Genomic DNA, 13773 nt, shown 5'->3' with positions numbered 1-13773 from the left:
AAGGCATAATCATTGGACAAAGTTGATTCAAAGTTCATCGAGCCAGTTAATGCAAGGAGTCCAAAAATGCTTCCTTCTATTCCATACCACTTTATCTAAGCTAAGAGTGTGCCTGATTGCCCTGACCCAGTCTAAATATATTGGTGCCTTAGTACTCAGCCACAATTTACATATTTCTCTCCGTGCTAAAATAATTAGGTATAAAAATAACTTATTACTATCTTGACATGCTATCTCATAATTGGAGGGAATTCCCAAAAATATTTGTTGTGTACTAACCTGTATTTCATACCCAAAGAGGGCTTTCATACCTTCTTGTACTTCAGACCAAAATTGTGATAGTTCGGGGCAAGTCATAAACATATGGAGATCATCCGCTTTTTCCAAAAAGCACTTTGGACAGCAAGGAATAGGCCCCTTTGAAATCTTAGCAATCCTGGCCGGAGACCAGTATACCCTATGGAGAGAAAACAAGTGGTTCCGCTTTAAATTGGCAGGTGAGACCGTAAGATGTAGCAAATCAAAGGATACTTGCCATAAGGTCTGCAGGTCGGCATCCGGAACTTGGTCTCCCCATAGGTGTTCTGGGAGGCAGAACTCTCCATCCTCTCCTTCAAGTAATGTCCAGTATAGAGTCGATGTTTTGAGCAGAGTTGTTTTCTTCATTAGTAGTTCATCCAGGGTAGATTTAGCACCTTTGCCTTCTGTGACAGCCTGATCCCAGCTTTGTATTTGTAGATACCTAAATTTGGATAGATTTTTGTCTGTAAGAGTAGAAATGTCTTCCCAGCTCAAGAGATTACCTTCAGGCATTAGCTGGCCCCATAATCTGATGTTTGCGCTCTGGAGAGCTAAGGATAATGTATCTTTAGTCCATTCAGGGGCGCCCGGAGAGTCCCAAATTGGTGCTAAATTGGCATCATATTGGATTTTGAGCTTTTTCCTTACTCTGGCCCATACATATGACATGTCTCTAAGAACCTTTTGACACACTTTTTTAAAAAATCGCATATCTCCGAACTTAAAGATAAAGGCGTGAGACCCTCCCTGAGTCTCAGAAAGCAAATTTTGAAACATAATGTCTGTTTCTGTACCCCCTAAAGTGTCAAATAAACTAATTCCGGCTTTCAATAATAGGGTCCAGGCATACACTCTCAGATCAGGTGCGCACAGCCCACCTTTGCCTTTTTTTCCTTCGTAGTTTTTTCCAAGAAATTCTTATACCTTTTGAGGCCCAGATAAACGAGTTTCATTTAGCTTGTATTTTAGTTAATTTAGCTTCTTTAAAAGCAAGTGGAATGTTCTGAAATATATATATTATTTTGGGTAACAACATCATTTTTACTATATGGATCCTACCAATTAAAGTCAGAGGCAAGAGTGACCCGTTTTTTAGGGAATCTGCCATTTCTTTATCAATCTTTTCGAGATTTTTTTCCGCAAGTTGGTTTATGTCCTGTGTAATTTGGATTCCCAGATATCTGATTTGATTTTTCAGAATTGGAATGTAGTTAGTCTGAGGAATATTCCAACACATACACTCTGATTTAGCTTGATTAATCAGGTATCCAGAGAATTGACCAAATTGCTCTGCCGCTTTGTAAATAATTGGAATTGATTTGATAGGGTCAATGGTATATATCATCTGATCGTCCGCATAAAGTGCGACCTTCTTCACCCAGTTCTTATATTTAAAGGGTAGAAAATCTTGATCTTGTCTGATCTTTTCTGCGAAGGATTCCATGTATAAATCGAATAGTAAAGGTGATAGCGGACACCCTTGTCTTGTCCCCCTTTGGATTTTTATGGGAGAAGATAGGCTACCATTTATCAATAATCTAGCCGTCGGAGCTTGGTAAAATGCTGCTATTGTGCCACAAAAGTTTTTCCCCAAATTGACCTTTTCTAATACTTTAGTAAGGAATTCCCAGTTGACACGGTCAAAAGCCTTTGCGGCGTCCAGGGTAATAACCGCTAGTGGGATTTTGTATTGAGAAGCTACATCTATCGCTCCCACCAATGCTTGTGTGAGCTCTTGTATAGAACGACCCTTTATAAAGCCCTTCTGGTCTGCATGTAGAAGTTTGGCCGCTGATCCGTTTAGTCTTTTTGCTAGTATATTTGCCATTAACTTATAATCAGTGTTAAGAAGGGAGATGGGCCAATATGAGTCACACTGATATGCTCTCTTCACTGGTTTTAAAATGAGAATCACTATGGCCTCGTTCCAAGAAACAGGGATATTATCTCCTTCCTCAAATATACCAGAGAATAGCTTTTTCAAAATGGGTATGATTACTGGAGCTAATAGTTTATACATTTCTGATGGTAACCCGTCAGGGCCTGGAGCCTTACTATTCTTGGCAGAATCTATCGCCACAGCTATTTCAGTGGAGCTGATTTCTCTATTAAGATTATAGGAGGACAGGTCATCTAAAGCTTGAACCTGGTATTGGTCGAGCCATGAATATAATAGTTGTTGTTGAGGGCGTAAATCTTCTCTATAAACTTCGTCGAAATGATGGAAAAAGGCCTGTTCAATATCTTGCCTGTTCTCAGAAATCACATCCGTATCTATGATCTGCACTTCCTTTATGGAGTTCTTTTCATTATCTTTTTTAGTTTTCCAGGCTAAGAGTGTTCCGCTGGCCTCTCCATATTCGAAATGTGCTAATGCACTAGCCTGCCAACGCTTCCTCAGCCTTCCATCTAATACCTGCTCTAGTTCTGATTTACAGGTTAGGAGATCTTTTTTATTGTTATTCTATTCGTCTGGGGAGCCGGAGACTAGCACAGCTTGTTCTAAGGCCCTTATTCTTTCTTCAATCTGTGTGATTTGTGCCCTATGTGCTTTATGTTTTGCAAACTGATATGCTAGTAATCGCCCTCTCAAAAAGGCTTTGTACGTGTCCCAGACTATTGGGAATGTAGCTGTGTCTAAGTTAAACGTGAAAAACTCATTTGATTCTTCAATCAATTTATTTGTTATTTTTTCATCTAAAAGGATACTTCTATCTATAGTCCATCTCTTCACCAACTGGGGTCCTGCGAGCTTTAAAGTTAAAGTAACCCCTGAATGATCGGAGATATGGGCAGCGAGATGTTTTATCTCCTCCACTTGTTGGACTAAATGTTCTGCGATTAGGAAAAAATCTAGTCTCGATTTGTGACGGAGTTTCTTATTATGGAATGTAAATTCTCTTTTTATACCATGTTTTCGTCTCCAGATATCTTTCCAGCCAAACTGGGCTATTGCATTAGATAATATTGCCCTAGTTTTGGGATTATGAAAAGACCTGACCGAAGATGTTTTATCCAGCTTTGGGTCGATTACTAGATTGAAGTCCCCTGCGAAGAAGATTGGATCTTCAAAATCTAAAAGTTCAACAAACAGTTCTTTTAAAGGTAGGGGGTCATCTGTATTTGGACATAATATCCTACAATCATAAATGTATATGAGTGTTGTTTTATCTTTGCTATAGCCCATCTTCCCCTTTTATCAGACCTGGACTGTACCAGATTTATCCCTGAATTAGATTTAATGAAGATAGCAACCCCTTTAGTAGAGTACTGTTGTGAGGAACTGATAACCTATTGGATCCATTTTTTTTGTCAATGATGTCTCTTAGTTCTTGCTCAGTAGAATGAGTCTCTTGTAAAATGAATATATTTTTGGGTGCATCCTTTAAATACTGAAGGATTCTCTCCCTCCTATGTTTAACTCATAACCCAGTCACATTCCATGATAGAATCTTGATGTATGATACTGTTGTTGCCCTACCTTGAGCTATCTGTCCTGACAAAAGTATAGACAGGAAAAGTTAGAATCTGGCGATTTGGACATTTTTTTTTGTTTTTTTCCCCCATGCTCCCCACCCAGTGACCCCACCTCCCCCCCTCACTCCCCTGAACCCCCTGTGCTCCCCTGGAGAACCCCCCTCCTTTTCATGGCCTAACTTGGCCATCGAGACTCTTCCGTCCGGGCGTATCGTATAGTTAAGTTATGAGTGGTAGAAAAGAAATTTCAGGTAACTATATATATAGAAAGGTTGAAAAATGTGATGATAGTGATAGAGGATACCTCATCTAGAATCTTTTAGTAATTTGAATGATTGTTAGCTTGTTCTCTCTGGTGGTCGTCTGTGAGTAGTTGGAGGTATTCCTCTGCTTCATCTAACCGTTTTAGAACTTTCATTTTATTTTTATACATAACTTTAAGTGATGCAGGAAATTTAAGTTGAGCTGTAGCGCCTAGTTGTTTAAAAGGTTCTAACAGTTTACCAAGCTCCCACTGCCTAGACGCTGTAATAGTGGAGACATCAGACCTAATCTGGTAGGAGAATCCTTCTGACGAGAGTTCACTAGTTCTTAAAGCTCTATTAAGGATCTCCTCTTTTAAAGTGTAAGTCTGAAAATACACGAGGATCTTTCTGGGTCTGCTTTTATTCGGTTTCAACCTAAATGGATGCCTGTGAACTCGTTGGATATCTTTTATTATTTCTGCTTCTGAAACCTCCAACTCAATAGTTTGCTTGATCAATCTAGCTACGAACTCCTTAATATTGCCCGCCTCTGCCCCTTCCGGAACCTTCAAGAGACGCAGATTATTGCGTCTTTGCGCATTTTCAAGGGACTCCATCTTTTCCTGGAGCCCTTGCTCCCTTTGTTTGAGATCCTCGAGCTTCTTGTTATGCTGGTTGGCAAGCTTTTTTAAATCTACCACTGACGACTCCAGTTCAGAAGTTCTGGTGGCTAATGCGTCAAATTTCTCTTTTAACTCCTGCTGGTTGGTTAATGTGGCTTGGAAGCCACTTTTTACCTCAAAACTTAGCGCTTTTAGCATTGATATAACTGACTGATCCATATTTTCTACGTTTGGTGGGACCTTAATAATGTCATCCTCGCTGTTTGTGTTCGTTGTCTGAGCTGATTGGACTGACACTCCCTCCTCTAAATAAGGATCAGGTCTAAATTCAGGTTCTTCATCCTCACAATATGTTTGAGGTTGTTTAGGGATTTCCGCTGGCCCTATAGCTGACCCTTTATCTTGTTCCAGCACCGGTTCCATCTCTAAGCCTTCTAGGGGTTGGTATCTGTTAGAAGTTGGAAGACCTTCTATAGACGCCTCAGCTGAGACCTCATCAGACGGTTTGAGTTCCAGGACTGTAGGGACAGTTTTAAAATATGCTTTTAAAGACGGAGGTGGCTTTACCCTTTCATCTGTCTTTTGTGCTTTTAAATTCTTTTTACTAGTTCTCTTTAAGGATTTGCCTTAGTGTTAGGTAACGGCTGGGATTCTGTTGACGCATTTAGCGTGTGTTGTCTCCCTCCTCTACTCCTAAGGGTATACCCCAGGCACTGGGAATCTGCTGACTGTTCTTTTGACATATACAAATCAGTATTTAAGGGTGCATAGGAAGTTGGAGAAGCTACTTTAGTGAAAATTTTTCGCAGCCCATTGCATTGTGGGATTAGTAGTTTTGAATTAGAGTGTTTAATGCTTTCAATATTACGGTGTCTATACCCGGCTTTCCTCCCCTTCTTCAGCTCAAGTGCCGCATAGACCCACCGTATTAAGCCTTGTTCTACAAGCATGAGAGGTTCCTACCCTTTGTTTTAGGTGAAAAATGAAAAATGAAATCTGTGTCTTTAAATGCTCCTCACCTGGCTGCCACAAACACCAAACATCCAGCATGGAAAGTAACACACTGTTTCTGTTAAACTGCTGCTACTTACAAGAAAAACTTATGTGGGGTAATTTGCTGTGATTTCCTGTAGTTTCAGCCACAGCGCCGAGTTTTCAGCACTCCGCCGCTTCCAGGTTCCGGGCCCCGGGCTCCGCTAACAAGGCTTTTGGGATAGTTGGGATAGTTGTGAATGATCCGGCTCTGATGAGACACCTCGGGTGTGTTAAACACATCAATCCCTAGAGGGCGCGATGATTACACGTGTGTTTTGCATCGCATTATGATCCACGCAGGGCCGGGTGCAGACTGCAGAGTGAGTAACAGTAAAGAGAGGCATTTCCAAGGAGCTCCCAAGAGAAATGTCTGTTCATCATTCAGCAGGAAATGCCTAACGACACGGTATCAATGCTGTCAATACTGACGTGTGCGTGTGCTTCCCTGTACTTGCCTGGAGTCTGGAGCCTTCAGTGCCTGTCCTGCCAAACGCTCCGCGACCCCGGACTACCGGTAATATATTCTCTGCAAAGGGGTTTCTGTGTGTTGACAGCGTATTAACGGCGTTCACACCGTTCTCGGCTCCCGCTACGGCTACTGCTACTACTCAGAAAAGTGGCTCAAAAACGGCTCGTAAAAAAGCGGCTGATTCGGCTGATTCTCCACGCCAGCTCCACTCTCGCCATTGCCGTAGTGCCGACCGCCCGGAACTCCTGAGCCTCGCGACTAGCCACGCCTGCTAGCCGCCATGTTCTCCCCCTGCACTACTGTTTTTCTGTATTCATTAGGAGGCAGGGGAAGAATCTTACATAAAAACCTTAACCAGCTAAAAGAGGCTACTCAATTTACAGTCTGTATCAATGATAATTAGTTATCTATGTGTATACCAAAGTTTTCTGCCATTGTAGACAAGTACATAACTTTAGAGGACACCATTCAGAAACTAAGATGGAAGAAGGGCCACAAGTATACTGACTGACGTTGTATCAACATTTGACATGAGGAAGTTGGTGCACTGCCATGTGTCCATGGCAGACAACTAGACATGAAAGTTGTGTTAGAGAATGTCTCTGAATCACCTTTGGAAGAAACAATGAGCTGTGTGTAATCTGCTTCCTGCATAAAGGAAAATCCATATTGGCAAAAATAATTCAACAAGAGGACCAATTTAAGAGCTAAGTAGTGTAGGGCTGAAAAATGTTCCCTCAGGCATCCCACAAGTACATGTTTTGGGAGATGAGTGGTAAGGGCTAGGGAGGCAAACTGAGTTCTCCCTTCAAGAGAAGAGGAAAGCCATTTAAGCCATTTAAGCTCCAGATACCAACTGTCTCAGGTGGGAAGTCTATCAAGCAGAATGGAGTTTGAGACACAAAGAAATTCTGAACTTAGATCCAACAATAAGTGAAACATAGTCACTCTGGTGAAGGATGGAGTAAAAATTAAACATGCTGCTTCTGTTTCATGTGGAGCATAAAAGCCAACTTGATTGCTATTAAGTAGAGAGTAGAGAGTTCATTTAAATAAATGTGGAGAGCTGCTGATTAAAATACTATTTCCAGAATTTTGGAAGAAAAGGGAGAAGGACCTAAAATGACTGAGAACCATAGGGTTAGAGTATGATTTCATCATAAATGGGTTCACAAGAACGTTTTTAGCAAGCAGGGGATATTGTGCACCACAGATAAATGACATAGAGGTAAAACTAAATAGGAGTCTTAACAGAGCTCCTTATTTAATCATAGTGAGAGGGCAAGGTGCATGGGAAGGAGCAGTGTCGGACTTGGCCCTTTTTGCTGGGTCATCCCTGAATTTGTTTCCTTTCTCCTGTATTTCTTCTGACCTGTTGTTGGTGGTTTTATGAATCTGGGCACTTTACCCCTGCTGATCAGTGCTAAAGTGCATATGCTCTCTTTTGTAAATTGATGTTATGGATTAGTGATTCCATGATTGGCTATTTGATTTACTTGTCATACCTTAATACAGTGCACCATGTGTGCCCAGGGCCTGTAAATCAAATGCTGCTGGTGAGCTTACAGAACTGGTTGTGCCACCCACAGAAGCAGCTTGTAAAATATGTCTCAGGCCTGCCATTGCACAGTCTGTTTGCAGTCTGGGACTGCCATGTCGACTTACCAAGTGCAGGCACTTGCCAGTCCCTAAACCTTCCCTTTTCCACATGTTAGTCACCCCTAAGGTAGGCCCAAGGGCAGGGTGCATTGTATGTGAGAGGTGGGACGAGCCCTGATGTGTGTGGCATGTCCTGATAGTAAATTACAGCCAATTTCGTTTTTCACTATTGCAAGGATACTTGCTCTCATAGGGCAGAATGGGCAGTTTGATCATAAAATCTTATATCCTACTGACCCAGGAAACAAGGTAGAAAAACAAGTTTAGTATGCCTGAACTCAGAATGTTAAAATACATCTTTTAGTGTGGGTGATTTTTACATTCTGTGTTTGAGAATACCACTGTGGGAAAGTAGGTATTTTCTTGCCTAACCATCCAGCATGCCTCTGCTAGGTTTGTGTATTCCATGTCTGGTTTGTGAGTGACAGAGGGCTGGAGAGGACTTTGACTCCAGCAGTCTGATGTGTCAGGGCTGGGCTGAATAGAACCTGAATTGAATAGAAAATTGGGGGTGGAGATTTCCTTTCAGCTACGTGGGCCAGATCCGCTCTCAAACAATGATATCTCCACCTCCTGTCAGGGAGCTGCACCCAAGAAGACAGAACTGGTTTTGACTAGATACAGACACTCTCTGCCTTCAGAGAACAAATGATTTTGCAGTAGAAATATTGGGACCCAGACCCCAGAACTTTAGATCACTTCTGGGAATAAAGACGAACCTTTGTCAAGGAGAAGAACCAGAGACCCTGAAGGAAGATTACTGCCCCTGTGCTGTATGCTGTTGGGGTTGTAAACTAAACTTGTAAACTTGGGGATTTGTAGAGCGCAGTTGTTGCCCGAGGGCGTCCAAGCGCTGGGGGAGTTGTAAACCTGCAGTGCACATAAAGGAGACACAGAAATGAGTTAGCAACCAGAAGTGAAAAGATGGGTTTTCAGTTGTTTTCGAAATGTATTATGGTTCTGGGTGGCTCTGAGATGAAGTGGTAGAGCATTCCAAGCCTTAGCTGCGTTGTACATGAATGTTCTGCCGCCTGTTCTGGATCTCTTTATCCTTGGGACAATTGCCAGGAGGGTCTGGCTAGACCGGAGATTCCGCTTCGGGATGTATTGACAGATCAGGTTACGGGTGATGGTGGGACCCGTGTTCCAGAAGGCTTGGTGGGCTATGCATAGCGTCTTAAACAAAACCCTTTGTCGGATCGGTAGCCAGTGGAGGCTTATTAGGCAAGTCCTGACTGAGTGTCTGTGGGGGATTTTAAGTAAAAGGCGAGCAGCGCTGTTCTGAACAGTTTGCAGCCTACGCAGGGTGTATTCAGGTGCACCCAGGTAGAGTACGTTATTAAAATCAAGTAGGGAATGGATGAGTCCTTGGATGGCTGCCTGTTTGGCTTCCAGGGGGAGGATTTACACACTGCCTCTGAGATAAGCCTGTCTGCTCATTCCAAGCTACCAAGGGGGTGAGCAGGGGTTATTCAGGAGTGTATCCCCCTTTCCCTGACTAGAAGCAAGGGTCCCTATTTGGGCAAAGGTGCAAGCCATTGCCAAATAGAGATCCCCAAATCTAACAAGCAGGATTTAATGGAATTCAGAAGCATCCTGTTTTTGTTTCAAGGAAAATGGTGAAGAAGTGTGAAAGGCAGCCTTCTGATACCTGTTCAGACATGGGAGGGAATAGCAAGCAAAGGAACAGTTGATGTGCCAAATTTCTAATTTATAGTGATGATTTGGTTTAAAAGTGTAGACATTAAGATCTTAAGATAGCATGATGGAGGTGGACGACACAGGAGGGTCAATAAAGTCCTTCACTACCTTAAAAGTTCAAAGTTGTATTTGAGAAGTAGGCAGCATGTGCACCATTAATATGTTTTTCATATTTGTTTAAAATATGACAACAGTCAGCTTTTGCTATGCAACTGTAGGAAGACCACCATTTCCATCTGTTATTTTGCAAAACCTCTTAGCAGTTGCCAGTTTTTCCAAAAACTAGGTAACTGAAGGATTATTTACCATTTCCGCTGCTGTTTAGTAGAGGCAAGTGTGCAGCCCTGCTGATTGTTTATGTGTGGTACCCAGCAACTGCAATGACAATAACAATTTTTTTCTGGAGGGTTTGCAGTGGAAACAAGCTGATTCATTCAGGCTGCCGTGGTGATCTTGTTCCAAGTTCAGGTACAATTATTACTATATTTATTGGTGGTGAGTGGCATGGAAAGAACAATGAAGCAGAACAGCACTAAACAAATGACAGGCATTTGAGCAAAGGATACAGAAATGAATATGGGATCTAAAATGTGACCACCACTGTGGATGGGAACAGTAACAGTTTTTGGCAAACCCACCAAGGCCAGGAAATGAATAGGAAATGTGGAGCTCTGTACGTTTGTAGTGTAGCACCACACTTTAAGATCCCAGAGAAATAGGCAAGTAGATGCTTTAAGAATAAAAGGAATGAAGTTACCTGCTAAATTAAAACCAAAGTGTAAACCAGACCCGGGGGGATGATAAACAATATGTCTGGCAAAAGAGCAGGCAGGCGTTGTTGAGATGTGGAATAAGGGTGTTTCAACTAATCTGCAAGGTGTTCTGGTTGTCATAGAGTAGGAAAGTGGGTTATTAGTGGCAAAGAATGGGAGTCCTTCACAAGTAATATTTCCGCAAACTTCTGTTTGCTTGTAACTAAGTACCCAATTGTTGCACTTGTCTTTTTCAAGGAAGTGAAGCAGAACCGCCCAAGACTACTTGTGGAAGGTGGTGTGGTCTAGTACCCCAATCTGCAAACATACTGCCAACAACATTCAATTAATCAAACCCCACTAGTGCTTTTACTTGTAAAAAGGACAAATACTTTATTAAACACACAGTATATAATACTGTGCATTCAATTACAAATATTTGCAAGTATGTAGATGGAATTACCTGTGGTGACACCCTTCTAATAGGTTGCACTGCTAGTGGGCCAACAACCCTAAGACCACAGTACTCTTTCACATATACTAGACACAATATAAGGGAGTGGTGTTATCAAAAGACAGTCTTACTGGCATTGTCATGATTACCCTGCATTAGTAAAAAGCAGAAATAGGTCATACAAAATGAAATCAAACTATAAAAATCACTCAACAACATTTACTTAGTGTGGGAGGGATGGACGGAAACAGAAGTGAGAAGCCCGTATTGGTGTAATAGTGGGGTATTTTATTTCAGCTGATGACTTAATTTTACAAGGGAGGTTTTTCCTCAATAATACCAGAAGTTCCATAAGCAAGAATGCATTTATTTCGATGAATCGTAACCAAGTAGAAGTTTCTTCACTCCTCCTTCTTTTTTGGTTTCTTCTAGGCGCTCCTGCTCACTGGAGGGGGTCCCGAGAGGCTTGCAGTGGGAGTGGAAGCACAAAGGAAAGGAGCGGTAAGCATGACTGTTTTAAGGCTTTCAGCACACCCAAGTGAAGGAAATGGTGCCAGAGAGAAGTAAAGTAAAAAAATATATATATATGTATATATTCACTGAAAAAAGCATAAGTTTCAGGGACGTTATAGTTAGTTGGACATTTCCCTCATACAAAACCATAGAAATTACCCCGTTATAGTTAGTTGTGCTAACTATAACTTGCGAACCCGCAATGCACTGCTGATGACTTTACATATTACATCATTCATGACATGATTAGTGACATCACTGATGGCATTACTGATGACATCTCAAATGACATCACTGATGACATCATCCAGTGACTCTGTGTTTCTATAAAATGTAAATATGTTTTATATATATGCCAAGGTGTATTGAAGAATGAATGGGTGTATAAGAGTCAGGATGGATGATTTAGTAGGTGTGTGACTGACTGTATAAGTGAGCGATTAATTGTGTCTTACTTAATGCATGTGTTAGCGACTGATACAGACATTCACACAGTTTAGGTTGTCAGTTCGTGTGTAAGCGGTTGAATGGGTTGGTGAGCAGCTAAATGAGGATCTATATGGGCAATTGATTGGTTGTCTGAGTATCTGTATGGGTGCCTGAGTGTCTGTGTGGGTGGGAGGGTGGGACTCTGTGCAAAGATATGTGAGTGGATTATTCACTGGGTGTATTAGTTCAAGAGTGTATCTGCAAAGGCCTGTATGGCTGGGTGAGTGTGTGTATGGGTGTGTTGGTGAGTGAATGGATGCCTCAGTGGTACATGTGTGAATAACTGCATATGTGAATGGCAGTATATGTGAGTGTTGGAGTGTATAAATGACTATATGTGAGAGTGAGTGATTGTGAGAGTGGCTGTATGGATCAGTGTGTGCTTGTATTAGTTATTGGTCTGATCTGAGAAAGAGAGCCTATTAGAACAGAGTTCAGATTGCTCATGTGTTCCGTTATTTGTTGAGGAGATGACATTTCAGGTCTCTTTTAAAGCCAGAGAAGGAGGGGTTGCATCGTCCTTCGGGAATGAGTTCCATATGCTTGGAGCATTATCTGAAAAAGAGTGAGTCTGGGTTGTTTTCCTTTTCAGTTTGGGAGGAATGAGAAGAAGTGTGTTGGAGCTTCTCAGAGATCTGGTTCTTTCTACTTTTGTGAGTTTGTTGTCTAAATAGTCAGAGGTATGTGAGTGAAGAACTTTGTTGGTGATACAGGCAGTCTTGTAGGTGCATCTTCCTTTGATGGGAATTGAGAGTGTACCTCCAGCAGCACAGTGACAAGCGAGTGCAGAGGTCAAATTTGAGGTTGGGCGTCCAATGTTAACCAATGGAGGTTGGAGGTACTCAAAGTCGCACTGCTCACAGGGGAGTAAAGCAGTGTCAAGGGTTGATCTACTGGAGTTTAAGGTAAGTACAAGGGGGCCACAAAGCAGCACCAAACTTACACCCTCAGTGGCAGGAGATCGGTCTTGAAGAAAGGCTGCAGGCTCAGGCCAGGAGGATGGGCGGAGGAAAACCCACCGCTGCCCATGTAAGTAGAGATGCTAGGGTACGTAGGGGCACCAATGGTTAAACTCCCCAAGGCCCAGGGGCCTCGGGTGCTGGGGTGTCCTTAGGCATAGGAACACTTTTAACAGGGCAGGTTGCGGTCAGGGGGAGTCTTCAAGTTGAGGCTGCAGACTTGAGGAGAAGTCTGGCAGGGGTCAGCCCACAGTGGACTCAGGTATGCTGGGGTACCTTCGCAAGAATTGTGGGACACTGGGACTCAGGCCATGGGTGTCTGATGCAGATGATGATCTGGAGGCAAGTTCGTAGTTTCTTAGGGCAGAGTTCTTTTTCTTTACAGATGGTTTCTTCTGGACTGGTCCGCTGGTCACAGGAGATTAGGAGTCTCTCTCGAAGGCAGGCAGTTCTCCCAGGGTTCTGGATGTCGCTGTTTTGCGGGACAAGCTGCTCTTCTTCAGCAGGGTCTTTGAGGGCTGCAGACATGCCGGTAGGGCTGGGGCAGGTCAGTTATTGTCTTCAGTCTTAGTTGTTGCACGGCTCTTCTTTGTAGGTTGCCAAAATCTGATTTCAGGGGCTGGGGTGCGACCTAAATACTAGAATTAGGGGTGTTACAGGGGAGGGGGGCATAGGCCTAGTCCTGATTGGATAAGCGCCATCATCTTCAGGATGGTGGGCACTGAAAAATGTGCTTACCTTCGCCTCCAGCACCTGAGGAGTGGAGTTGGTGAAGGGGGCACACCTCCTGTTCTAAATTATTCCGCCAAATGGGTGGTTTGATCCAGGGGGTGCCATCTGCTGCTAGCAGCAGCGGCTGGGGTTGAATCAGCTGGCGTCAGAGAGCAGGGGCTCTCAACCCAGGGGTCCAGAAACATATCAGGAGCTACCACCACCAGAACCTCCCCCCTGGACCACCCCCTTACTACCACTGACACAGCGCAAAATAGGACAACGGACCTTCCCAAAACGCCATGGCCCCTCAGCCGCACAATAGCTGAATGTTGGGAGATGTGGCTACCAAGTATGTGTGAAGGAGGCAAGTCACCCATCAATAA

This window comes from Lissotriton vulgaris, chromosome 7 (genome assembly GCF_964263255.1).
Source record: "Lissotriton vulgaris chromosome 7, aLisVul1.2, whole genome shotgun sequence".
NCBI lineage: Eukaryota > Metazoa > Chordata > Amphibia > Caudata > Salamandridae > Lissotriton > Lissotriton vulgaris.
The sequence above is the reverse complement of the archived record's forward strand: the minus strand, read 5'-3'. Positions refer to the sequence as shown.